The sequence below is a fragment of the Hypanus sabinus genome, chromosome 1 (assembly GCF_030144855.1).
Source record: "Hypanus sabinus isolate sHypSab1 chromosome 1, sHypSab1.hap1, whole genome shotgun sequence".
NCBI lineage: Eukaryota > Metazoa > Chordata > Chondrichthyes > Myliobatiformes > Dasyatidae > Hypanus > Hypanus sabinus.
In genome coordinates this window covers 100,106,439-100,133,239 of record NC_082706.1, presented here as the reverse complement: position 1 = coordinate 100,133,239, position 26,801 = coordinate 100,106,439, and the positions used below count along the sequence as shown (strand labels likewise).

The window sequence follows — 26,801 nt, the reverse complement described above, 5'->3', positions numbered from 1 at the left end:
CTGCTGGCCAGCCACAATAATGAGGAAACTCGCTGCACTCTCTGAACCAGCAAGACTACAAAGCAAGACCAATTTATGATGTAGCCAATATCTTACAACCATATTTTGGGCTGGTGCTTGTAGCAGAATAATAGGCAGTGTACAACTTCGTAAACATCACTATACCAAAGAGTTTTACAGCCACTAAATACATTTTGAGGCTCTGGCACTATTGTAACAAAGGAAACTGGGCAGTTAGTTTGCATGGAGCTGACTTTCAGAAACAACAGATGATCAAACAAATTTGTAAGATAAAATAAGGTGATTGATAAGTTGGGGCTGACTTCTCTATGGTGAATGGTGCTTGGGATTCTTATGTTCACATGGAAACATAAGCAGGGCAATTCTCCATGAGTGATCTGGTTTTGTTTGACAGCTCAAGGAGGTAGGTTAACTGTCTTTGTGGATTACCCTGATGTGAGGTGGAGGCAGATAAATTGATAATTGGTGTATGATTGTCACTTGTACAGAGGTACAGTGGAGAGCTTTTATTTTTATGTTATTCAGACCGATGAGTCCATATGTAAGTACATCGAAGTAGTGCAGAAGGAAGAGCAAAACAGAATGCAGAACATCGTATTTCAGTTGCAGAGAAAATGCAGTGCAGGTAGACAATAAGGTGCAAGGGCCACAACGATTGAGCGATCAAGAGTTCAGCTTTCTAGTGTAAGTGGTTCATTTCATGGATTTATTCAGGATAGAAGATATCTTGAGCCTGGTGATTTATGATCTCAAATTCTCTACCTTCTGCTGATGCGAGGGGGAGAAAATGACTTGGGTGGAAGGGGTCCTTGATTACTGTATCGGCTGCTTTCCCAAGGAAATCAAAAGTAGAGACAGAATCAATGGAGGGGAGCTTGGTTTTCATGATAGACTGAGCTGTGCTCACAGCTCGCTGTAATTTCTTGCAGAGGTTGGTGTGTGGAGTTGATAGAGACATGAAAGAGAAAGGGGGAATAAGAATGATGGGATGCTCAGAGAGCCAGAATAAATTCAGGGGACTAAATAGCCATCTTCCCTGTCATACGGAACAACAATTATGGCAAGAAATAATTAAAGTATGCTATAAACAAGAATGAGCTCCTCCTCCTTTCCTTTCTCCCATGGTCCACTTTACTCTCCCGTCAGGTTTCCTTTCTTCAGCTGATCCGCTTATAACCTGCCAGGTTCTCACTTCATTCCCACTCCCCCATTCACCCAGCTTCCCCCTCGCCTGCCAGCTTGTACTCCGTTTCTTCCCCCCCACTTTTTATTCTGGCTGCCTTCCCATTCCTTCCAGTCCTGTTGAAGGGTCTTGACCTGAAATATCGACTGTTTATTTCTCTCCTTAGACGCTGCCTGGCCTGTTGAGTTTCTCCAGTATTCTGTGTGCTTTGCCTTAGATTTCTGTTTTTGAACCAAGACCAAATTCGAGCCTGTGATTTTAGCAAGATGCCCAAAATCTGCCAGTTATCACAGATTAGGTTAGATTTCTTTATGTTAACATCTCGCAAGATGCATTATTATATTAACAGTAAATAACATCATCCTGGAGATTTTCTCAACATCTGCAAGGTGACAGAGCGTCTGAGTGGAGCATTCAGCAACATGTCGGCTGTACTTACTGACAGTCACAGAAACGTTGCTCAGTTATTGTTCAGGATTCCTTCTCCTTCATGTTAACCGATGAAAGAACATTGCCTGTCTTATGACTGCAGGGCATCTCAAAGCCAATGAAATACTTTCTGAAGTCAAGTCACTACTGAAATGAAAGGAATAAAAATGGCAATTTGTGGACAACAAGTTCCCACCAAAAAGTGATTGTGACTAAGTTTCCTGCTTTAGTAACATTACTTGAGGGGATAATGCTGGCAAGGACACTGGGGATAATTCCCCTTGCTGATCTGTACTGTTTTGCAATACCTCAGTCAGACTCCTGTGCTCCAAGGAGACAAACATAACATGATTGTGGTAAAGGTTTCAGTCTTTGCCATGCTTTTATACAATAAGTTCCATATCTCCATCATCCTCATAAAAACACTTACCCTCATTTCCTTTTTAATTCTTCTCCCATTTAAATAAAATCTACACACCAAGTTGCTGATCTTTGTGCTAAGGGAAACATTGACCTTGTTCAGACCTCTCATAGTTTTATAAATCTCAATTAAATTACTCTTTCTCCCCTTTGTTGCAAAAACTATCCCAGTTAGGAATCTCTCGTTTTCATTATAGTTACCCAGCTCTGACACAACCTGTGTAAATCTCCTTTGCACCTTTTATTTTCCAGTGCTGTAGTGTAGTGTGATCACGAGAACTGTATGCAATGTGCCTTAACTAATGCTTTCTCAGTCCAAGCAAATCTGATTTGTAATTGGATTATTTTAGTCTCATGTACTAAAATACAGTAAAAATCTTTGGTTTGAATGCTATCCATACAGATAATATCAAACCCATAAGTACATCAAGGTAGTACAAAAGGAAAAGCAATAACAGAATGAGGAATAATGGGCTGCGTGGTAGACTAGTGGTTAGCATAATGCTATTACCATACCAGAAATCACCAATCAAGATTCAATAATCGTTGCTGCCTATATGGAGTTCGTATATTCTCCCCGTGATCGCTTGGCTTTTGGTGCTCTGGTCTCCAGCCACATTCCAAAGACATATTGTTAGAGTTCCTGAGTTGCGGGCATGCTATGTTGTGCCAGAACCACGACAAGACTCGTGGGCTGCCCAACACAATCCTCACTGACCTGATTTGACACAGTGATACATTTCACTGTATGTGCTGATGTTTCGATGACAAGTAAAGCTAAGCTGCCATTAGAGAGAAGGTGCAGTGCAAGGTTCAGGGGCCATGACAAGGTAGATTGTGAGGTCAAGAGTTCATCTTTATTGTACAGGAGGTCCATTCATGTGTCTTGTCACAGCAGGGAGGAAGCTGTTCCTGAGACTGGTGGGACAAGTCCTCAAGCTCCTGCCCAGCGGAGGGCGGGAGAAGAGAGAATAACTGGGGTAGGAGGTAGACCTCAGGCTACGACAGGGTTCCATTCTCCAGGACTGTGACCTGGGCTGTCTGTAAGTTGGAAATAAACAAGAACAGAGTGCGGAAAAAGGTCACATAGGCGGCTTTACTGAGAGAGCGAACAGGTGGGGGAAGAGTGAGTGCCCGCTGACCTCACTGACTGACAGAGTGAGTGAGTGAGCGTGCTCTGCTCAGCTCATTCCAGCCCCCAATAGTCGTGGCTCAGAGGTGGTGACAACACAATGCAGAAATGTCTAAATCCTACCTGACAGAAGGTGCCTGTGTTCCTGCAGCACCTGGCAAGTCTATCGCCATTCACCCCCACTGTCTCCCAAATGCTTATTCGCATGTAGGGGTATTCATAACCCAGGAAGGACATGTACTTGTTGGAGCATTCTGTGTCTCAGCTAATACAGGCAAGCATCCTGTACAGCTCTTTAACTCCCTTAATGCCATGTCTCGCTACCTTCAGGGATTTGTGGACTACATTCTGTTTTCCGATGATAGGATTTCCAAACATTAATTAGATTTACCAGTCTGTGCCCATATGAAGCATTGGTATTCACAGGCATTCTGAATATCTACAGAAAAAATTATGCTCCTGAATTCCATTCTACAGCTCGAGTGCTGAACTGGGTCAGTGCCATACAAAAACATGCACATACTACGGCTGTGCGTGAATCAGCATGGGTGGTGTTTAATTTCAGTGTAAATTAACTGTGACTATTAACACACAAATGCAGCAGCAAGCGCTTATTTGTTATTTAGCAAACTAGTACTTTTGCCTGCGAGGTTTCTGTATTTTCCACAGCTTCATTTAATTCTCAGCAGCGCCGAGAAAACGTTTTGAAGCTGCGGAAGGAGCAGCTGAAGCAAATGGCGCAGGCACTGATGTGACTTGTTGAGGGAGAACTGAGGAGAAGGTTGAACTGATGCTGAGGCACGAGGAACAGTAGGAGGAGGCTAGAACTAAGCATAATGTAGGGCTGAATGGCCGACTGTTGTGATGTGAAGACCGTGCAGAATTGATGCCATTCTGTCTTTCCTTCAATGTTCAGTGAAGAGTCACCTCTCATTGTTTTTGTTCTAAGTCTAATGGAAGAACAATAGCAAGGCTGTTGATTATTCTTTCAGGCTTTTTTGAATTAAAAAATTATATAAATTCTTATTGTCAAGCAGATGAAGTGCAGATATAATGCTTCCAAAACTCTTTACCCTGCCGCTTGTTAGCTTTACCCTAAAGTCCGAAGTGCATTTATTATCAAAATATGTATGCAAATAGCAAGCTTGAGTTTTGTCTCCTTACATGTAGCCACTAAACAAGAAACCTGGTTGAACCCGTTAAAAAAGCCAATCATACACCCAATGTGCAGAAAAAAAACACATTGAACCAACAGTAAAAGTAAGAAAATAACATTCAGGACTCACAAAAGTGAGTCCACAGACACAAAGCCAGTCACAGCTGGTCCAGAAGCCCGTTATTTGCAGGGTTCAGTGTAGAAACAAGTAAAGCTCACGAGCAGCGAACTGAACACTGGCCTGTCCCTCTCCTCTGACCCCAGCACCTTGACATTTTCAATCTGGCGTGGCACTTAAGTCGGCCAAACAGCAAGTTGCTTGTGGCCCTCAGAGTCAGGCCCTGCCATTTCGATACACTCTTGAGCCTGGGACCCACCCCCTCGATTTGGCCTTTACCTGAGCTTTCCAATTGGACTCGGCACTTAAACTGGTCAAACATCATCTTGTTCCTCACTCTCGAGCTCAGGCCTGGGCCCTGCCACCCCAACTCAGATCTGCCCCTCTGAATTGGCCACCTCCAGCAGTGGGCAAACTTCTGATTGCCCCTGCTCTTGGGCCTTGGTCCTGGCTGCTTTGATTTGGCCCGTACATACCACACCACTACCGTTCTGCAACTTTGAGACTTCAATTCACATCATAAAAATGCCAGGCCATACAGGCAGTTATAGAGTTCAATTCCAAAAGGGAAGGTACAGGTTATTGATTGCAGAAATCATTTTCAAGAAAAAAGTGTGATTAATAAAATAGTTAATGGTTATTTTTGCTGCCAGTAAGTCGTAGTTGTCCTTCACCAGCACGATCCTAAACCGGAAGCTGCTGTTAATATCATATATAATCACAGTTAAGAAAATTTTCAGTCAGTGGTCTATCATAGAATTTAATTGGTATGCTATCAGAATAAGGGTCACAACTCAAACCATTTTGACCATTTTGTAACAAGCAACAAAAATACTAAATTATAATTTTTCCTTCAGTGGCACACACACTGTGAGTGTTATAAGTAGAGTTGGCCAGATCAGACATGTTTTTATTCAATAGACTGATAAAAATTATTTGCAACTTTATTCGTTGTAAATGAGCTGCAGCTGCATGATTCCTTTGTGTTAGTAATGATGGGGTCACCACTGTGCTGTATTTATTGCCCATCCCCAGCTGCCTGTCATGAAGGTGACAGTGAGTTGCCTTCTATAATGCACAGTGCTCTCTAGCTGATATGAAGGATGGTCAATACATTTCCAAATCAGGACAGAAAGGAACCTGTATTGAGATTAATCGCCTTACAGGCAACCACAAAACCAAGAAACCCAGTGATGGTATCCGTCTGTGTCAAAGGACTATGGTTGATGATCATCATCATCACAAGCCTGGGTGGAGCGTATGGAGATCCTGAGGTGTCCAGTTGTTGAGATCCCCCTCTCGGCCTCACCAGTGCAGTTCAAAAGGAAATTTATGAAGCAATATGCTCAGCACCAGCTTGGCTGCAGGAGCTGCTGGAAGGATGAGCATTGACGTCCGCTCCGGCTTTGCTGTCTGGGTTTGCTCCAAGGCTGCTCACCAGGCAGTGGGGCTGTTTACCAATAGCTGTGGATCTGGTTCACAAGCACCAGGGCATGTCCACACACTGGTGGACCTGTGTGCTGCTTGTGCATGGGCCAGATCTCCTCCCCGTCCTCTGTGGCTCAGCCCGAGTCTGAAAGGAGTTCAGATTCCATGTGTTGCCAGCGAGGAGGCACTACGTGAGACTTGCTGTTGGAGAGGCTGCGTACTGGCAGGGAGAGACTTACATGTTCAACTCTTGTTTTCGTGAGACTGTTAGCCAGCAGTGGAAGCTGAAAGTGAGAGTCTCAAGCACTACCCTTTACACCACCATACTAGACGCAGCACAACAACCATTTAAAACCCAATAGAACCCATTAAAAAAGACCATCTTACACCCAATGTGCAGAACCCTGCATGACGGTAATCCATGCACCTGCTACCCTTGTCTTTTTCTTAGTGATAGGGTTGTAGGTTTGGGAGTTGCTGTTAGAGTAGCTTGGGTGAGTAAGTAGTGCACTTGTATATGGGGCCCACTGCAGCCACTGTGAGTGAGGGACTCAATATTTAGGTGATGAATGGCCTGCCAGCTAAGTGGGCTCCTTTGTCCTTTACAATGTTGAGCTTCCCAAGAGTTGATAGAGCTGTATTCATTCAGACAGGTGGTTCAGATTCAGTCAAACTCGTGCCTAGTTTATGGCACAGGAGCTTCAGGATGTCAGGAGTTGAGTCACTCACTGCAAGACACCAGCTCTTGTAGCCATTGTGTTTATGTGGGGCGGAGTCATAGTATTGTCAAAACAATAATACCACCCTACACCCTTAGCAACAAATGCACCATATTACTTCGGAAATACTTAGGTAGTAAGTTCCTTTCTGCCCTCCTGATGCTAACGCATGAGGGTGCATGACGTTGTGATACCTGCTGGAATGATTGGATCACTGAGCGCAGATTGAGACCAGAAAGAGGTATCCTATCTGGACCCATAATCCAACATTTCCCTTGGCAGTACATGTACAAGATTGAGCGAGAGACGGCTCTTCTGAAAGGTTGAGTGAATGAGGGCTTTCAGAAAGGCTGAGTGAATGAGGGCTTTCAGAAAGGCTGAGTGAACGAGGGCTTTCTGAAAGGTTGAGTGAATGAGGGCTTTCTGAAAGGCTGAGTGAACGATGGTTTTCTGAAAGGCTGAGTGAACAATGGTTTTCTGAAAGGTTGAGTGAATGAGGGCTTTCAGAAAGGCTGAGTGAACAATGGTTTTCTAAAAGGTTGATCAAGCAAGGGTTTTCTGAAAGGCTGAGTGAACGACGGCTTTCCGAAAGGTTGAGTGAATGAGGGCTTTCAGAAAGGTTGAGTGAATGAGGGCTTTCTGAAAGGTTGAGTGAACGAGGGTTTTCTGAAATGTTGAGCAAGCAAGGGTTTTCTGAAAGGCTGAGTGAATGAGGGCTTTCAGAAAGGCTGAGTGAAAGAGGGCTTTCTGAAATGTTGAGCAAGCAAGGATTTTCTGAAAGGCTGAGTGAACGAGGGCTTTCTGAAATGTTGAGCAAGCAAGGGTTTTCTGAAAGGCTGAGTGAACGAGGGTTTTCTGAAAGGTTGATCAAGCAAGGGTTTTCTGAAAGGCTGAGTGAACGATGGTTTTCTGAAAGGCTGAGTGAATGAGGGCTTTCAGAAAGGCTGAGTGAACGAGGGCTTTCTGAAATGTTGAGCAAGCAAGGGTTTTCTGAAAGGCTGAGTGAACGAGGGTTTTCTGAAAGGTTGATCAAGCAAGGGTTTTCTGAAAGGTTGAGTTAATGAGGGCTTTCCTCTTTGGAGTGAAGGAGGATGCAAGGTGACTTGGTAGAGTTGTATAAGATGATAAGGTTCATAGAGTGGACAGACAATGTCTTTTTCCCAGAGTGGCAATGGCTAATACCAGAGGACATTTTTTTTTATGGTGATTGGAGGAAAGTTTAGGGGAGATATTAGAGATAGTTTTTTTTTACAGAGAGTGTGGAAGGTGCTTGAATTACACTGCCAGGGGTGATGATAGAAGATGATACATTAGGACATTCAAGAGACCCTTACATGGGCACGTGGATGAAGGGAAAATGGGTTATGAATTGTGTAGGAGGGAAGGGTTAGATTGATATTGAAGAAGGTTAACGGAACGGCATGAAATGGTAGGCTGAAGGGCTCATACTGTTCTATGTTCTATGTACAGTTCCAGTTTAGGAGTTCCAGTACACCCAGATCCCACTACTTCAGGTCCTCTGTACAGATCACCCCTCTGTGTGGACACTTTGGGTTGGGTCGATGCCTTCATTGTAGATTCCTGCCTGGCCTGAGCACTGCAGCTTCTACATGTCCTGGAGGTCAGATATGGTTGCCGCTGAACTGAAACCATTGTGTCTGTGGCTGTTACACAACTTGCTGAGCAGAGGAGCAGAATACCCTTCGCAATTAGCCTCTTAGCTTGATGTTCAATGGCATCACCATCGTTGAGTTTCCCCATCACCAACATCTTGGGATAACTGCTGACCAGAAACCCAGATAAGTATTGTGGCTCAAGGGCACGTCAGTGTCCTGGTATCCTGTAGGGAGTGACTCACCTCAAACTGCCCAGGGCCTTTCCACAAGTCAGGAGCGTGATGGAACACACTGCATTTGCAGCTCCACTGTCATTCCTGCCTGTGGCCATCAAACTTTACAACTCCTCCCTCGGAGTGTCAGACACCCTGAGCCAATAGGCTGGTTCTGGACTTATTCCCACTTGGCATGATTAACTTATTATTATTTAATTATTTATGGTTTTATTTTGCTATATTTCTACACTATTCTTGGTTGGTGCGGCTGTAATGAAACCCAACTTCCCTCGGGATTAATAAAGTATGTCTGTCTGTCTGTCTGCCTGTCAAGAAGCCCAACATCATCCAGGTCAAAGCTCCTGGGCTTGTTAACACTCCTTCACTACCCACACAATGTATTGCAGTAAATTGTCCAGGTTTGTCTGACAGCACCTCCTAAATCCATAACCTCTAGCACCAAGAGTACTGTGGCAGAAAGTGCAGAAGAACACTACCACGGTCTAGGCCTTGAAGTATAATGCTGTTACTTTAACATCACTATCTCGCAGTCTCAGAACTCCTTCCTCAACAACACAGTGGTAGTACCTTCACCAGAAAGCATGTGGTATTTCACATTGAGCTTCCCAGGAGCAACTAGGGATGGAAATAAATGCTCGTCTTGCCTGTAACACCCAGTGCTGTTGGTGAACGGATAAATACTGGCTAGGACCCCAGTTTTGGTCTTTCTTAGTCTTCTTCGGAATAGCCTCATAGAAAAGCCGACAAGGCCCCAGTTTTACGATATACGAGTCAGCACTTCAGGGAGTGAATTACACTGGAGTGTCAGCCTGGATTATTGCGTTTAGGTATGCTGGAGAATATCTTGGACCTACAAAATCTTGAATCAAAGTTGAAAGTGCATTCCCCTGAATCATTGCTATCACAAGGCTAGCTTCAGTGGAAATTTAAGGACTGCAAACAGCTGAACTTGTTCAATTGACCTGTTGATAGAACCTGGCTGCCAGATTGGGTCAGTTGTATAGGGTGCACCAGTTGAACAGTTAGATCTCATACTTTCTAAATGTACTCATTGAATTTATCTTTTTTTGGAATCAGCATGCATAATGGTACAACAGTTTGTGATAAAAGTTGTCAAGTTCTTTGTATGGAAAATGTACGGTACTGTGCAAAAGTCATAGGCATGTATGTATAGCTAGGATGCCTCAGCCTCTTGCACAGTACTGTATTTGTCGATATGGAGCGGAGAGTGAGTTTGCAAATCTGGCAGGAGCAAAGGATGTTGGGAATGGTGAGAATGGAGCGCCGTGGGGGAGGTGTGGGACAGGTGGCATAGAAAGAATGCCTGGGCAGTGGGTGAAACAAGTGCAGACACACCCACCCCTGAGACGCCAGGCAAGGTCATTTGATTCCAAACAGTTGGGTTATTGATCATTACAGAATGTCTCTCTGGTGCTTCCCGCTCCCTCCCCTCTCCCTTCTCCTTTTCCCAACTGTGATTCCCCTCTCTCTGCCCCCTTCCCACTCTCAGTCCATGATAGAGACCCATATCAGAATCAGGTTTATCATCACTCACATATGTCATGACATTTGATTTTTTTTTTGTGGCTCGACACTACAATGCTGTGCAAATATTACTTAAATCAGAATGTAAAGGACATTACTGAAGGTTGACATTGGATGGAAGATGGTACAGCCTGTCTACTCACGGCTTCACAGTGCTTGTGACCCAGGTTTAATCCTGACTTCAGGCGCTGTCTGTGTGGAGTTTGCACATTCTCGACATGTGATCATGTGGGTTTCCCCTGAGTCCTCTGATTTCAATCCACATCCCAAAGGCATGCACACTGGTAGGATAAATGGCCACTGTAAACTGAGCCTATCATGTAGCGGAATAGTAGAATTTGCTTTTGGGAGTGCTTGTGGAATAAGATAGGATTATTATGAAATTAGTGTGAATTAGTTGGTCAATTTAGATTCAGTGTGCAGAAATGACTTTGATCCTCAAATATACTGACATTGAAATTGCCAAAGAGAAAGTTTTCTGCTGTTTTCTGTAGTAAAATACTAACTCTCAAAAACATGGCAGTTGAATGAGTTTGATTTATTTCAGCTTCGTGTGAATCCGGTGTCCAAAGTCATCAATGGATGTGTAATTGAAACAGAAAAATGCTGGGATACTTAGTAGGTCTGGCAGCATCTGTGGAAAGAGAAACGGAATTAATGTTTCAGGTCAATGATCATTCCTTAAGAAGAGCAAGAGAATTCTCCCCAGTGTCCAATAAACATTTGCCAGTCAAGTGTCACAAGCACTAATTATTCATTGTCACAATGCATTTGCTGAGGTTGCTAAAGAATTCGTACATTACAATAGCTGGAATATTTCAGAAGCACATAAGCGGGTTTAAAGCATTTTGGGATATCCCAAGGGCTTGGAATGAAAAAGTGCAAATGCCAGAACCAATCAGTGGGTCAGGCAGCATCAGTGGAAGAAGCTCTGATGAAAAATTTCTGACCTGAGATATTAAATCTGCTTCCCTTTCCACAGGCCCATCATTTTCTGTTTTTAGCTCAGATTCCCAGTGTCCGAAGTTTCGTTTTAACTTCTATTTATTGAGGTCACAGAACTTTCGGCAGAATGCACGCCTGCCTCAACGGAACAACAAATTTCACGACATGTGCTAGTAATATTAATCCTGATTCTGATTCTTATGTTACTATCGATGAAAGTCGGTAACCTGCACTCACCTTAAAAAGCACACTCTCCTCTTTGGCCAGCATGGTACCCAAATAAACCTCAGGCCTTCTGGATCCACACATGTGATCAGGAGCTTTACTGGCCAGACATATTCTGGGAAGGTTTGCCTGCACACGGTTTAAGTTTATCTGTGTGGAGAGGAAATTGGTCTCAACATGAGTGAGATGAATGGAAAAGCTTCCCCCTTCCTCACTTTATCATAACGCATCTGGAATGTGGAAAGAAATCACCAGGAATAATTCCCGTTCCATATTTCAACCCAGAGTTAAATCGTAAAGGGTTTTATTTTCCTTAAATTAAACATAAGGATATGTGAGGGACATTATGCCTAGCCAGTGCAGAATAATAAAAAGGATCCCCACTGCTGCCTGCTTTCTTTAATGGACATTTCTAGTTAATTGGATGTATTAAGAAATATCTTTCCTGATTAAATTTGTTAAAGGAACCGTCACATCGCTGCTTGAACTACAGTCTTCAGGGCTCACTCAGATTGCAGCTGCAAATTAGCATAGGATTGATTTCAGATCCTCTTCACTGTGTAAAGCCAAGGAGATAGAGATAGAATATGTGGCTGATAGATGATGCAAAGAGACGTTGGGCCTGGCTTCTACATCCCAGCTTTTATTTTAAATTCATTCACAAGGTGTAGACATTGCTAGCGGGGGGCCACACATTTATTGCAGTCTTAACTGCCCGTGAGAAGGTAGTGCAGTGCTGCCTTCTCGAATCCCTGCTGTTCATGTGGTAATGTGTGCACACAATTGAATTGAATGGCCCCGTTCAGAGGGCAAATCAGGGGTGATTGTGGCCAGAGGTAAGGATCGCAGACTTTCCTATCCATAGGACATTGGTGAGCAGAGTCACTACCTCGTATCTCCAGTACATTGTCTTCAGTCCTGACCTCTAATGGTGTCTGTGCAGAGTTTGCACGTTCACCCCGTCACCACTTGGGTTTCTCCCAAATGCTCTGGTTTCCTCCACCATTCCAAATATGTGCGTATCATTGGGTTAATTGGCCACTGTAAGTTGTGTAGGTGAGTGGTAGAGGGGGAGTTGTGGGGGAGAATATAATGGTATTAGTGTAGGATGAATGAAATGGGAACTCGGTAGTTGGCATGGATTTTGTGGACCAAAAGACCTGATTTTGTGCAGTATGACTCTCTTTAAAAACATAATGGTACGTTAATTTCACTGTCACCAGCGTTTTCAATCCATATATTTAATTAACTAAACTTTAATTCCCCAGTTACCGATGGGGCTTGAACCTGTATTGCCTTGAAAGAGCGACAATCCTGAATTGCAGTTGAGAATTGCTCATATTTTGGTAATTGCACTGATTAACTGAAGAGAGTGATGCGGAATTGTTCCCTTTTGTGGAAATCTCTTTTACTTTCACAAGCCCCAACAGTTCCTCTTTTAAAGAAAATTAAAACAGTTTTTAAAAAAAAATAATAATTTAAAATTCAATGGAGCTACCTACTTGAATTTTCTGAATGCATCTTACAGATTATTAAGAGGTTTTTCTTTAATGCAACTCTTGTTTTAACTAGTTGTTCTGCTCCCTTGTTAAAATCTATCCGTAATAATCATGAATGCGAGTATTGTTTCCAGGAAGGTACTGAAGTGGAAAACAGCATCTGTAGGTATCTTCCAGCCATCTTCCCCATGGGCTGAATATCAAATCAAATGGTGATCAAATGCACACTTTTAGTAAAAAGAAAAGAGAGAAAGTCTGTTTGCTTCTGTCAAGGTGAGTTGAATACTGACACAAACCTTCACTCCTTTTGTTTATACCAGATCTGATTCCTGCTAGACATTTGATTTTATTAATGTATTAACCAGTCTTTTTTTTACTCCCCTGCTGCCCATCACACAATTTTCAATAAAATAAAGTGATACTGACTCTGGCTGATGGATTATAAATCATTTGAGATGAAATTGCAAGATAATTTGAAAACTTAACAGTTTGCATTTTGCAGTTGGGATGTGGGTTTTGCAGAATTGCGTTTTTTTTTAATGACCATCTTGCATTTTATTAGTGGCTTGTTGAGACATCTATCACACCGTTCCTTTCCTGTTAGCAGTGGACATGTTACTGCATTAAGGAGAGTTGCACCATTGACGCCCGCATTAGCTGGTCCAAAAAAGATAGCTGTATTTTCATTGACACTCAATGCATTACCATAATTGGCTTTTCTACATGATAGGGCAGAGGAAATAATAATGTCATTTTATTTACAGCCAGAGTGTCCCTTTATGAGACTTCTCCAAGTTTCTGCCGTGCTGTGTAGGTCAAATGACATCTTTTGATCACTGCTGTCCAAAGATATCAACGCTGAGTGGCAAGTAATGGAGACCCAATGACAAACCAAATCTGGCAAAGAAATAAGATTGCCAGTTTCCTATTAAACAGCCTGCTAAACAGCGTAGCATCACTTTGTCTGCTATGAACCTACCCTGACCACCTAAATCAGTGGAGTGAAAGGAGACTGAATTGAACATTAGCACTGCAAATGACTGCAATGATTGCCACTACCCGCCCTCACATATTCCACCCCCCCACTCCATCCTCTCACCCCACTTCTCCCTCTCCCCTTTCCAGAGAAAAAAAAGCTAGTAAACAGTGTGAGTTACAGTTACCCGTTTCGTATCCGATTTGATTTTCATTCTGCTCGGCTGTGATGTTCAGGTCTGGTTTATTTAGGGCTTGACATCAGCCAAATTATTGATTTAACAACTTGTGCATTGAAGAGAATACTATTTCCTTCGTGTACTTCCCTCCACTGGTTATGTTCATTCTTCATCTGTGAATTAAAAAAAATATACATATACCTTCATTCTTATTGTACTTGGACATTATCTCATGATATTTTAATCCAGATTTTTATACAACATTTTGATTTGTTCTCTTTTGCTTAAGAATCCTCAGGGTCATGTTTTTCTTTGTGTGTTAATGTAAATTTTTGTTTGCTGATGGGCCCCCTCCCTTTCACCGCTAGTTCACTCCCATTTTTATACACCTTGCCATCCAATGATGATGACAATGGATCCTGAAATGCCTGCTGTGTTAAGCTGGAATTGCTGTGAGCCCCAAGGCTGTGCCAGCCCAATCTCTTGTTCCCTCCATAACAGACCCATCTTGCCTTCCACCACAGTGCCAACTGTCTAAGTGAGCCAGGACCATTCTTACACAAAGTGACAATGTGTTTGCAGAGGCTGCCATCTCTTCTGTCATGAATGGCCTGATCCATCTCTTGGAACTAACTTATCCAACAAAAGAATGATTTATATTTAGAGCACCGAATAGTTAACATGAGAACTGAACAGATTATTATTGTATTCTTACTGAGAACTGAATTGTATCCTTAAATCTAATCGAGTCAGGTAAAATACTTGAAGTGCAAGACAGAATTAACATAGAATGATGCAGCGCAGTAGGCAATCATTCAAGGCGTAAAGATTGGACAGAATGCAAAGAAGATTTATGAGGATGTTACCTCGATTTAAGGGCCTGAGTTATAGGGAGAGGTAGGCAGGCTAGGACTTTAATTTTTGGTAATTAGTAATTGGTTTATTATAGCTACATGTACCAAGATACAGTTTTTATTTACCCACTAGCCAAATAGATCTTCCCATACATACAGAGGCTATAAAAAGTATTCATTCCCCCCATTGGAAGTTTTCATGTTTTATTGTTTTACAACATTGCATCTCGGTGCATTTAATTTGGAAGTACATTGAGGGAATACAATAGCAGAATGCAGAATATAATGTTACAGTTACAGAGAAAGTGCAGTGCAGGTAGACAAATGAATGGGTCATGATGAAGCGGATTGAGAGATCAAGGGTTAATCTTTATCATTCAATGGTCTTATAACTGTGGGATAGAAGCTATTAGTGAACCTAGTGGTATGCATTCTGAAACTTTTGTATCTTGTGCCCAGTGAAAGGGGTAAGAAGAGGGAATGACCAGGGTGGGAGGTGTCTTTAAAATGCAGGAAACTGAGGGATGAACTTATAGGAGTGTCATGTGAATGTATGCAGCATTTTGTCCCCCAGGGAACGTGAACTAAATACTAGAGAGCACTGGTTTAAGATGAGAGAGCAAGATTTTAAAGGGACTGGGGGTAACCTCTTCATGCAGAGGTTGGCATCTACATGGAATGAGCTGCCGGAGAATGTAGTTGAGGCAGGTACAATAACAGCATGAAAAAGACATTTGGATAAGAATATGCATAGAAAAAGCTTAGAGGGATATGGGCCAAAAGTGGGCAAATTGGACTAGCTTAGGTGTGCACCTTAGTCAAATTGGGCTGACTGGCCTGTTTCTATCACTCCCTAATTCCATTCAGCCCATTATACCTGTACAAACTTTGGAATGAGGTCTCCAGCTGTGGAGAATGAAAAGCTAATGTTTCAGTCTGAGACTTTTCTATCAGAATTGGCAAAGAGAGAAAACCCAGGGCAGCACACTAACGCTCCATAGATGCTGCCTGACCAATAGAGTTCCACTAACATTTTGTCTGTTGCTCCGGATTCCAGCATCTGTAGACTCTAGTGTCTCTCCTCCATAGAATTTTAATGCTCTATCTCAATCCTACTGGAGAACATTAATTTCCTGTCCATTCCCACTCTGATCTATCTGCTTGTGACCCCTGTATTATTAGACCAAGACCCAAGGCAGTTTTGAGGAACAACACCTCATCTAGACGCATTGTAGCATGCAGAACTCAGTATCATGCAACTTACAGTAGAACAGTACAGCAGAAATGGACATTTCAGCCCATAATGTTGAACTGAGCTAATTAAATACATAATTGAAAACCCACTAAGCCAGCCCCGTCTGCCTACACAAATCCATATACCTCCGTTATCTGCATGTTCTTGTGTGTACCTAAGAGTGTCTTAAATGCTTCTAACTTATCCTCCCCAACTATCATGCCTACATCTTAGGCACCCATCGTTCTCCATGTAAAAAAACTTGCTTGCAGAACTCACCAATGCCTCTGCTTCCTCAGGAGGCTAAAAGAAATTCTGCATGTCTTCGTCAACTCTTACCAATTTTTATTGATGCATTCAAGAAAGCCATCTGTCTTGTTCTGTCTGGTTACTTAATAGCTTGGTATGCCAACTGCTCTACACATTTCTGCAAGAAGCTACTGAAAGTTGTGAACACAGCTCACAACATTACAGAAACCAGCCTACCCTCTGTGGACCCTGTCTGTACTTATTGCTGCCTCAGTAAGGCAGCCAGCATAATCAAAGACCCCACCACTGTGAACATCTGTCTTCTCCCCTCTCTCATCAGGTAGAAGATATGAAAGCCTAAAGGCACCAACCACCAGGCGGAAGGACAGTGTTTATTCCACCATTATCAAACTCTTGAGCAGAGCTCTTGTATGAGACAATGGACTCTTCTCTTTGCCTCACACTCTACCTTGATATGATCATGCACTTCATCGTTCATCAGCACTGCACTTTAGCTTTTACTCTTTACCTTGTTCTAACTCAATGCACTGTGTGACGATTTGATCTGTATAAACGGTATACAAGACAAGCTTTTCATTATATCTTTGTACAGGAGACAATAATAAACCAACACCAATGCCAATAGTAACGCTTCTCCTCTGGACTAATCTCCTCTCACCTTAAATGCATGTTAGATATTTCCACCCTGGAAGCTAGATGCTGGCTGTATACTCTTTCTATGCTACTCATAATCTTAGAAAATTCTATCTGATCTCCCCTCAAACTCTGCCACTCCAGAGAAAACAACCCAAGTTTGTCCACAATCTTTTTATACAACAGCCCCTTATACTACAATCCTCCAATCCAAACAACACCCTTGTAAAACGTTTCGGTACCCTCTCAAAAGTCTAAAAAAAATTCTAAATCCAAATCAAATTCTATGACATTAAATTCCAACCAAATCCATTTCCACCAAATCTGTAGATATTACACTCCAGCTCACAACTACTACATAAAATAAATTCTGCTCTTGCTTTGGGTTCTCATAATTAAAAAAAATCAAAGATTTTAGTTTCAATCAAGAGAAAGTCTGCAGATGCTGGAAATTCAAGCAACACACTCAAAATGCTGGAGGAACTCAGCAGGCCAGGCAGCATCTATGGAAAAGGGTATTGTCGACATTTCCACTGAGACCCTTCAGCAGGACTGGAGATTTTAGTTTTACCTTTTTTTTCTGAAAAGTAAGGAAGCTGACTTTTTTCATTGGAGAACCAAGGTGAGAAGTCAAGGTTTCTAATGATGGCAGAAGCAACAAGTGCTTGGGACCATACCAATAATTATTAAGCATTAATAATGAGTATGTACCCTTGCACATGTGCATATTGAACATTTTTAACATGCTGCTTGAAATGTGGTCAAATTTAACTTTGTGGGTACTGGGTTTGTTTGGAAGAAAAAATATCAAGTAGGTTGAGAAATTGCTCATGTTCTTAATTCCGAGGACCTGTCCTGGAAATAAGTGCAATTATGAAGCAAGTATGCCAGCACCTCTACTTCCTTAGGAGTTTGCAAAGATTTGTCAGGACATCTAAAACTTTGGCAAACTTTTATGGATGTGTAGCGCAGAGAATATTGACTTTCTGCATCACAGTCTGCTATGGAACACCAATACCATTGAATGGAAAACCCTACAAAAAGTAGTGGATACAGTCCAGTCCATCACAGGTAAAGCCCTTCCGACCATTGAACACATATTCAGGAAGCGTTGTCGCGGGAAAGCAGTATCCATCATCAAGGATCCTCACCACTCAGGACATTCTCTCTTCTAGCTGCTGTCATTAGGAAAAAGGCACATGAGTCTCAGAACTCTCAGGAACAGTTATTACCCCTCAGCCATCAGGGTCCTGAACCAAAGGGGGTATCTTCAATCACCTTCACTCGCACCATCACTGAAATGTTCCCCAACCTATGGACTCACTTTCAAGAACTCTTCATCTCACACTCTAGATATTTATTGCTTAATTATTATTATTATTTCTTTTGTATTTTCACAATTTGTTGTCTTTTGCTCACTAGTTGAATACCCAAGCTGGTGCAGTCTTTCATTGACTCTGTTATGGTTATTGGATTTACTGAGTATGTTTGCAAGAAAATGAATCCCAGGGTTGTATATGGTGACATATATGTACTTAGTAATAAATTTACTTTGAACTTTGAAGAAGACAGCTCCATCATTAAAGAAACAGAAGATTATAGGAGAAAGTGTGGGTTTCAAGGAAGGAAAAAGTGACTCGCGTGAAAATGCTTTGAATAAATATTATAAAATCAACTCATCTTTTAAACATCTTCTTACTCTTAATAACAAATAAGCTCCACTCATTCACTGAACATGATTTTTAATTTGGTAAATTAAATGTTCCTTGCAAGAAGTATGCATTAATTTGATATGTGGCTAGTATATTGGAATACTCAAGTATGGTAGGGAGCTGATTTGCATCAGGGAACAGTTTGAAATCGCATAAAGGGTTTACATTACGTAAGCAATGTGCCCAATGATGCAGTGCATTGGTTATTCATTTTCTGGCTTGCAGCCCTGTTCACTGAGAGATTTTTCTTAAAAACTAATGTTAGCGAGAGTTCTAAAGTGACCATGAGCCAAAATGTTGTTTTGTTGTGTGACGCATTTTGCGGCTACGTCATTCGTGGCTTAGCCTCTGGTACAAATTAAGTTCAGTTGTTTAGTTATGTATTGATGTAATTCCAGTGCGGTGGTTAAATGGCTTTGAAGGTTATCAACAATGCAAAAGATAGGGGCAGAAACTCCTTGAATGAATCACATGAACTTTTGTAACTCTTCCTATCATTGAGAAACAGAAAACAGCCTCTTCCATCAACGGGGAAACAACTGTGAATTCTGAGGATAATCTCCAGCATCTGCCAAACCTCTGGCCATCCCCTTCAGAGAGCTAATTCCCCAAGAAGACCAGAAGAAGGCGCAGCCTTTGTACCATTGTCAGCATGAATGCTTCATGGACTGAGGCAGATAAAGAATAATCCTGTCATTTGCACTTAAATTTCACCAATCTTTTTCAAAGTTTGTGCTGCAGGTGGTAATGTCAAGTGTAATTGCTGGCAAAATTCAGCTTGCTGCTGTTTGCTTTGGCATCATCTGTTCATTTAAGTAGCACCCTTTGTTAGTCCAAAGTACATTCATGATAATAAATATTTTTGAAGAGCATTTATTAATACGGTGCAGGAATTGCAGCAGCCTATTTGTGTCAAGTAGGCACCTCCATTGAGGAGGTACAGGAGCCTGAAGACACACACTCAATGTTTTAGGAATAGCTTCTTCCCCAGAACCATCAGATTTCTGAATGTAGAACAAACTCATGTACACTACCTCAGCATTTTTACTCTTCTTTGATCTTTTTGCACTACTTAATTGATTATTTAAATATATTTCTTATTGTAACTTACCTTTTTTAAATTATGTATTGCAATGTACTGCTGCTGCAAAGCAAAATATTTCACAACATATGCCATTGATATTAGACATGATTCTGTGTATGGCAAGCTCCCACAAAACAACAATGCAATATGACTAGGTGATCTTTTCTGGTGTTTGTTGATAGATAAACATTAGCTACACCACTAACAAAAAATGTTTACTTGTTTTTCCTCAGAGTTGTGCCATGTATTATCTCCTCTCCTCCCATCGGAAAGAGCAGGCAGAACTTTGTTTGAAAATATTATCCATAGAACAGCATATCTAACAATGTAGTGCCTCCTTGGTGTTGCACTTCACTAGGAGAAAGATAATGTACTCACAAAAAACCATGCAAGATCATTGAAGCTGAACTTTACTAGTAGCTGCTATGGATTTAATTTAGATTTCAGGTGAAGAGGTGAGGCAAATGGAGCATTTATAACCTGATCTTTTTAAGTTTTAACTTAGTTAAAGCAAGAGAAGGCACAGTATACTTAAGATGTTGGAATCTGAAGCAGCACACAAAACGCTGGAAGAATTCAGCAGGTCAGATAGCTTCTACGGAGAGAAAAGGACAGTGGGTATTTAGGATTGAGATCTTTCATTTTGGCTAATCACTATCTTTTATTTTCAACTCTGATCAAGAAGGAAACTGAAAGACAGCCTCAAAAATGTTATGCTGATCCTGATACTAATTTATACTAAACATCATCCTCCTGCGTATCACCAATACTGTATGCCTCATTCCCTTTGTATTCAAGTTTCTATCTAAAAGTCTCTTAACCTATTCCAGTCACTTTGCACTCTCTGTGTAAAAAAAAACTTGTCCCTTACGTTGCCTTTAGACTGCTCCCCTCTATCCTTAGAATCATGTCCTCTGGTGTACTTTTAAAATTTTTGGCAGATCACTGTTAGAGAACAGGTTATACTAGAGGTTGCAAATTCCCGTCCTCCTATTGGTTAAGCTTTGTGCTTTTTTTCTGAAACAGTTTAACACTTTTGATATTTATTTCTTTTAAACTGTTTTTTTAAAGTAGTCGCATCGGTTGTACAACAAATGTTGTTTTTGTGGTATCAACCCTGAGCCAAGAATCGATGAGTAGTTCTGTCTGCCATTAGCCTCCCAGATTTTATTAGCCCTGTTAGTCCGTCCAAAATGCATCACCTCTCATCTTTCATGAGTAAATTGCACCTGCCATTTCACTGACCATTTTACCAGAAGAAGCTGATGATGAAAGCATTTTCTACATTTAGAGTATATTTATTTCTTCCAGTTATCCTCCAGAAAACACTTCAGTTTATGAGCCCTCCGATCTACCAAACCACGCCCCCCCCCCCCCAACCAGGATACTTTGCTACTTTTCAGAGTTGTTCAATCAGTTATAGAAATGTTTTTTTTCTTTGCTCACTATTGAAGACAAAGATAGTGGTTAGGCGGACTTTCAATTTGATGAAGGGTATCGGCCCAAAACGTTGCTTGTTTATTCACTTCCATAGATGCTGCCTGACCTGCTGAGTTCCTCCGGTAATGTATGTGCAGTGCATATATTTAGTAGGTTTAAAGTAACAAAACACACCAAATCAGTTGCATAGGAGCATAATCAGACAGAGCGATTCCAAAAAATCTAATCAAACATTAGGATAGATGGCAGATTCAAAGGGAAAAGTTTTAAGGATTGTTTTAAAGGTTGCGATATCTGGGGGGAAATCCACAGCTTAAGGACCTCAAAAATTTAAGGATGAATGAATAAGTTCAGGAATCCTCTTGAGGAGGAACTGGGAGATTTTGGAGAAGGGAGCTAGAAAACTGGTGGGATCATGGAAGTAGTTGATAGCAAGTGCAAAAATATCATTGTTGCTTGAGTAGAAACCAACGTCAGTCACCAGGTAAAGAGGCAAGAAGCAGGTAGCACATTGGCGCGGTGAAATGGTCAGCAAGATTTTGGTTGATCTCATTGTCATGGAGATCATGAAAGGACAACTAGAGAAATGTTGCTGAGGCTGTATCCCATGTTTATCCTTTTTCCCTGCATAAGGGACCCATTTCTTAGCTGCAACACGTGTCAACATACTGCTGCCCTTGTTATTCCTTATTGCTGGTCCTCTTATAACACTCACTCAGTTTTACAGTTTTCTGTTGAACATCATGTGTCATTTACCTGGAGATTTAAACAAAGGAAAACTCAATGGATGATCACATTCATTTGCCCAGTGGCTTCAATTCTTTTTCTCATTTTATTTTAGCTGCCATTTGTGGTTCATTTCAGTTGTGTGACTTCACTTCTACACTTCTGACTCTTTGAAAGAATTAGTACCATTTTGGCAGACAAATTCTTGCTATGTGCATCTTTCTCTAAAAATGTAGCGTGAGTGAGAATGCATTTAAATCAATGATCCACTGTAAACAATCTGTTTCCATTAGACCCTGCTACACACACAAAATGGTGGAGGAACTTAATGAGCAGCATCTATGGAGATGAATAAACAGGTGATGCTTTGGTCTGAGACTCTTCAGGACTAGAAAAGAAGGGGGAAAATGCCAGAATAAAAAGTTGGAGGGAGGGGAAGGAGGACAGTTAAAAGGTGATAGGTGAAGCCAGGTGGGGAAAGGTAAAGGGTTGGAGAAGAAGGAATCTGATAGGAGAGGAGAGTGGACCGTGGGAGAAAGGGAAGAAGGAAGAGCACCGGGGAAGGTGATAGGAGGTGAGGAGAAGAGGTAAGAGGCCAGAGTGGGGAATAGAAGGGGGAATGGGGAGGGGAAAAGTAAAAAAGATACTGGAAGGAGAAAATGACATTCATCCCATCAGGTTGGAGGCTATCTAGATGGAATATGAGGTGTTGCTCCTCCACCCTGAGAGTGTCCTCATCATGGCAGATTGCTGGAGGCCATGGCTGACATTTTGGAATGGGAATGGGGTTAGGATTAAAATGGCTGGGCACTGGGAAATTCCACTTTTGGCATATGGAGCAGAAGTGCTCATCAATGTGGCCCCCCACCTTCTTCAACTCAGCCCATGTAGACCTTGCTACATCTCAGCAGGTTTTGACTCATCTCCACCAGTAAAGACGTGTGGTCTGAAGTTATCAATTGGTGGAATGAAATATAGGAAATGATTTCCTTTTTATTCAGTCATATTCCATTGTAAGGTTGCAATAAATGCACAATTACAATGTGGGTAAAATATTCCAAGTACTTGAAGAGATTGCCATGTATCTGCATTAGCATTTTAGCACACAGCATTGAATGATAATTTAGAAAAGTAAAATAGTGTAATGACCGTATTACTTAACATTAAAAAGAAATCTGGCTCAGCATGAGAATTCCTAATGGGGTGGAAACACGATCTTCTTCTTCATGTTATACTGGGAATGGCAGGCGCTGTGGCGAGTGTTGTGGAACACAGGGACCTGGGAGTACAGGTGCACAGTTCGGCCATGCAAGTGGACAGGATGATGAAGAAGCATGCTAGCCTCCATCACTCAGGACATTAAGTTTAGGAGTAGGGGACACTGGCCAGCGAGGCTGTAGTTGGAGTACTATTTATGCTGTTGGTCACCCTGATAGAGGAAAGGCATTGTCAAACTGGAGAAGATACAGAAGGTATGTTGCCTGGACTGGAGTCGGAGTTATCACGAGAGTTTGGCCACCTGGGTCTGTACTCCAAGAGCACAGGAGAATGAGGGGTGCCCTCGATTAAAGTTTATAAAATCACAAGGGATATGGATAAGGTGGGCAATGATAGTCTTCTCAGAGTGAGGGAATCCAAAGCTATCGAGCACAGATATAAGAAAAGAGGCAAAGATTTAAGAGTTCTGAGAGGTAACTTCTCAACACAGAGGGTAATGAGCTCCCAGAGGAAGTGTTTCAGGCGGGTACATGGAGGGGCAGGGCTTGGAGGGTTACGCAGTCAGGGAGGATGCTGTGGTCGACATGGACCTGTTCATGTACTACGGTACTCTACCTTCTACTCCAGACAGTCCCTGGGTATTGAAGATGTCTTGCCTACAGTCTGGTTCTGTGGTTTCTGAGCTGGTTGATGAGGCAAGTGTGGGATGCATAGGAAGGCCAGGAGGTTCTGGGTGAGCTCCTTTCACCAGTTGCACTGAGTTTGTGAGGACTTCTGATGAGGGTTTCTTGATTTTCGTGGGCTCCTTGAGGTCGTCAAGATCAGTCTTTCCAGTGGTTGATGGAGATTACAGTGCAGATTAGGCCGTGGTCAGTCTAACAATACCAGTACCCGGGACGGTGTGGGTAATGGGGACATTCCGTGTAATCTCCAGTGATAATGTGGTCTAACAAGGACTGAGGAAGTTGTTGGTGAGATTCAGATACATTTTACATTTCACATGTACTTCCAAGTATACAGTGACATCCATTGTTTGTGTTAATAATCAACGCAACCTAAGGATGTGCTGGGGGCAGCCCGCAAGTTTGCCACACATTCTGGCACCAACATAGCATGCCCACACAGTTCAGCAGCATAGCACAGAACACAACAAACAACAGAACAACAGCAGCAAACCGAGCCCCTTTCCTCCTCCCCACTCACCCATCCGCACAGGTAGACAGTACTCCAAGCCCAGGACAGGCCTCTGGGTCTCCAGTTGCTAGTCATATGCTGTCTCTCTGATAAAAGCAGTTTTAGTTTATGCTCAAATCTTGTTGTTAGGATGTGCACTTCCTAAAGATTGATGACTGATTTCCCTGTCAATTGATCTAATGAACAATATAATTAAAAAAAAACGGAGACACTCCCAGTCACTGATATCTAATCTTATATAAATTACAAAAGGCCATAAACACTCAGCAGGTTGGGGAGCGTCCACAGAGGAAGAACAATCTAATGTTTCAGCTCAATGGTCTTCTGGGTAAGGTTGGAAGGAAACCTTTCCAGATGCAGGGGGATGTCGGGGTAACAGAGAGAGCGAGAGACAAGATCAGTGATGAGGGACAGCAGAGGGCACTGAATGATGCAGAGGTTGCCTCTGAAAGAGTGTGGTAAAGGTGTAAGTGATTAACTGGAACAGGGGGAATACAAACAGGACAAGTAAATATCTGGAAGAGCCCTGAGGGAGTTGGAAATGTGATCTAAAGAGGCTGCAGTTACTGATTGAACAATTAATATGGAACACTGCCGCACAGGACCAGGCCCTTCGACCCACAGTGTCTGTGTCGACCACAATGCCAAATTAAACTTATTGCTTCTGCCTGCAGATAGTTCGTATCTCCATATTCATGTGCTGGTCTAAACGCTTCTCGAAAGCCACTGTCGTATCTGCTACTGCCATCAGCCCTGGCCTCAAGCTCCAGATACCTGGAACTCCCAGTGTAAAAAGAACGTGCACCCCTCCCCCCCCCCCCCCTTAAAGCTCAGTTCTCTAGCGATCAACATTCCTACTCCCGGATGAAAGATTTTGGCTGTCTATCGATGCCTGATAATTTTAACTTCCCCACTCTTGCAGTATCTTCCTTTGCTCTTCTCCACAGTTGCTGCTGTGGTTCCATTAGCACCAGAGCTTTATGAACTTAAACCCCAGGTTCTCTGGTAGAGCTAATATTTAACTGTGAATTGTGAGTTAGAATCGAGGGCCTGAATACTTTGACACTAGTTTCTAAACATCTTCAGTGTGTCAGTGGTGGCTCATCAGAAACTCGTCTCCCCTCTGAATCAGAAACTAACACCCACGCTAAAGACCTCAGCTCAAAAATCTAGAACGATGGTGCCCGCATGTAGCTGAAGGAGGGGTGCATCTCTGGAGGTGACATTTTCCAGTGGCATGCAAAAAATACCAAGGCAATAATTTAACAAAGAATTAGGTCCCAATGCTTGGTTTTGATACAAACTTTGACAATTGATTTCCCCCCCCCCCCCACAGGTATTGCTTAACCCAATGAGCTAACCGTTTTGACCACTGCACTACAAAGGACTTTGTTCCCTGTTATTCTATTTGTTTCCTCCCTTGTATAATTTGTGAAATTTATGTTTTTCTTGTGAATGTTGTGTGTCTAATGCTGTGTGTTTGTGATGCCGTTGCAAGTAACTTTTTTTCATTGCACCTGGGCATTTGACAAAATACTCACAACTTCGACTCTGGCAGATTCTTCGCTGCTCCAGATTCCATCATCTCTGGCATCTTGTGTCTTTTAGTCACCAATGTTAACCCCTCTATCATTATCATTAGAGATGGGTTATCAAATTAACATCATGTTGACAATGGGGGTACACGAGACTGCAGTTGCTGGAAATCTGGAATAGCAAGCAAAAATATTAGATTAGATTAGCTTTATTTGTCACATGTACATTGAACCATACAATGAATTGCATCATTTGCATCAAATCAAATCATTGAGGTTGTGCTGGGTAACCTGCAAGAATCACCATGCTTCTGTCATCAACATCTCATGCCCACAACTCACTAAGCTTAACTATACATCTTTGGATTGTGGGAAGAAACCGGAGCATCTGGAGGAGATCCGTGCAGTCACGGGGAGAGTGTACAAGCTCAATACCGACAGTGGTGGGAATTGAACCATGATCTTGCAGTTGGCACTGTAATAATGCTATGCTAAGTGCTACAGTGCTGTGCCTGCCACTCCTAAAAGGATCTTAATAGCCAAGGCAGCATCCCTAGGGAGAGTTGAGACCGTTCATCTGGACTGAAATATGGAGGGGAGATGGCCAGTACGAAAAGGTGGAGAGAAGGAGTGGAGCAAGAGCTGGTGGGTGATAGGTGGATCCTGGTGGGGTGGGGGGGATGATAGGCAGTTAAGGGAAAAGAAGAGTGGGAGTGATGTAAGGAGCTGGCAGGTGACAGGTGGAAGTAACAAAGGGCTGAAGATGGAATCTAATTGAAGAGGACAGTGGAACAAGGAATCAGGTGTGGCAGAGATTTGGTGGGAGGAATGTGTTCCTGATGGAGGGGGCTGGGAAGGGGAAAGACGGGCTGATGGGACCAGGTGGGATGAAGACTAAGAAATATTTATGGAACCTTGCTAAACACACAGTGGCTGACTTGTTTCCAGCATATAAACAGTGACCAGATGTCATGAAATTAACTTTGTGATGCCCTGAGGTTCACTGCTAATGCCTTTGTCCATGTCAGTAGATATTTGACGGTAGGGCAGGGAATAACTCGGGGTATGGTTGGGG

At 42.3% G+C, this 26,801-nt stretch overlaps 1 protein-coding gene across 2 annotated transcripts in view; it reads left to right on the top strand.

Annotated features, from left to right (window-relative positions):
- Positions 1–26,801, top strand: part of tshz1 (teashirt zinc finger homeobox 1) — a 286,578-nt gene that overhangs the window by 70,550 nt on the left and 189,227 nt on the right. The window contains exon 1 of one of the 2 annotated variants that reach the window (XM_059972831.1): positions 22,100–22,138. The exons of the other annotated variant lie outside the window; for it this stretch is intronic. The gene's annotated coding sequence lies outside the window, so the exon portion shown is untranslated. Of the gene's footprint in view, positions 1–22,099; positions 22,139–26,801 lie in introns of those variants that run through there. 2 annotated transcript variants of the gene reach the window in all.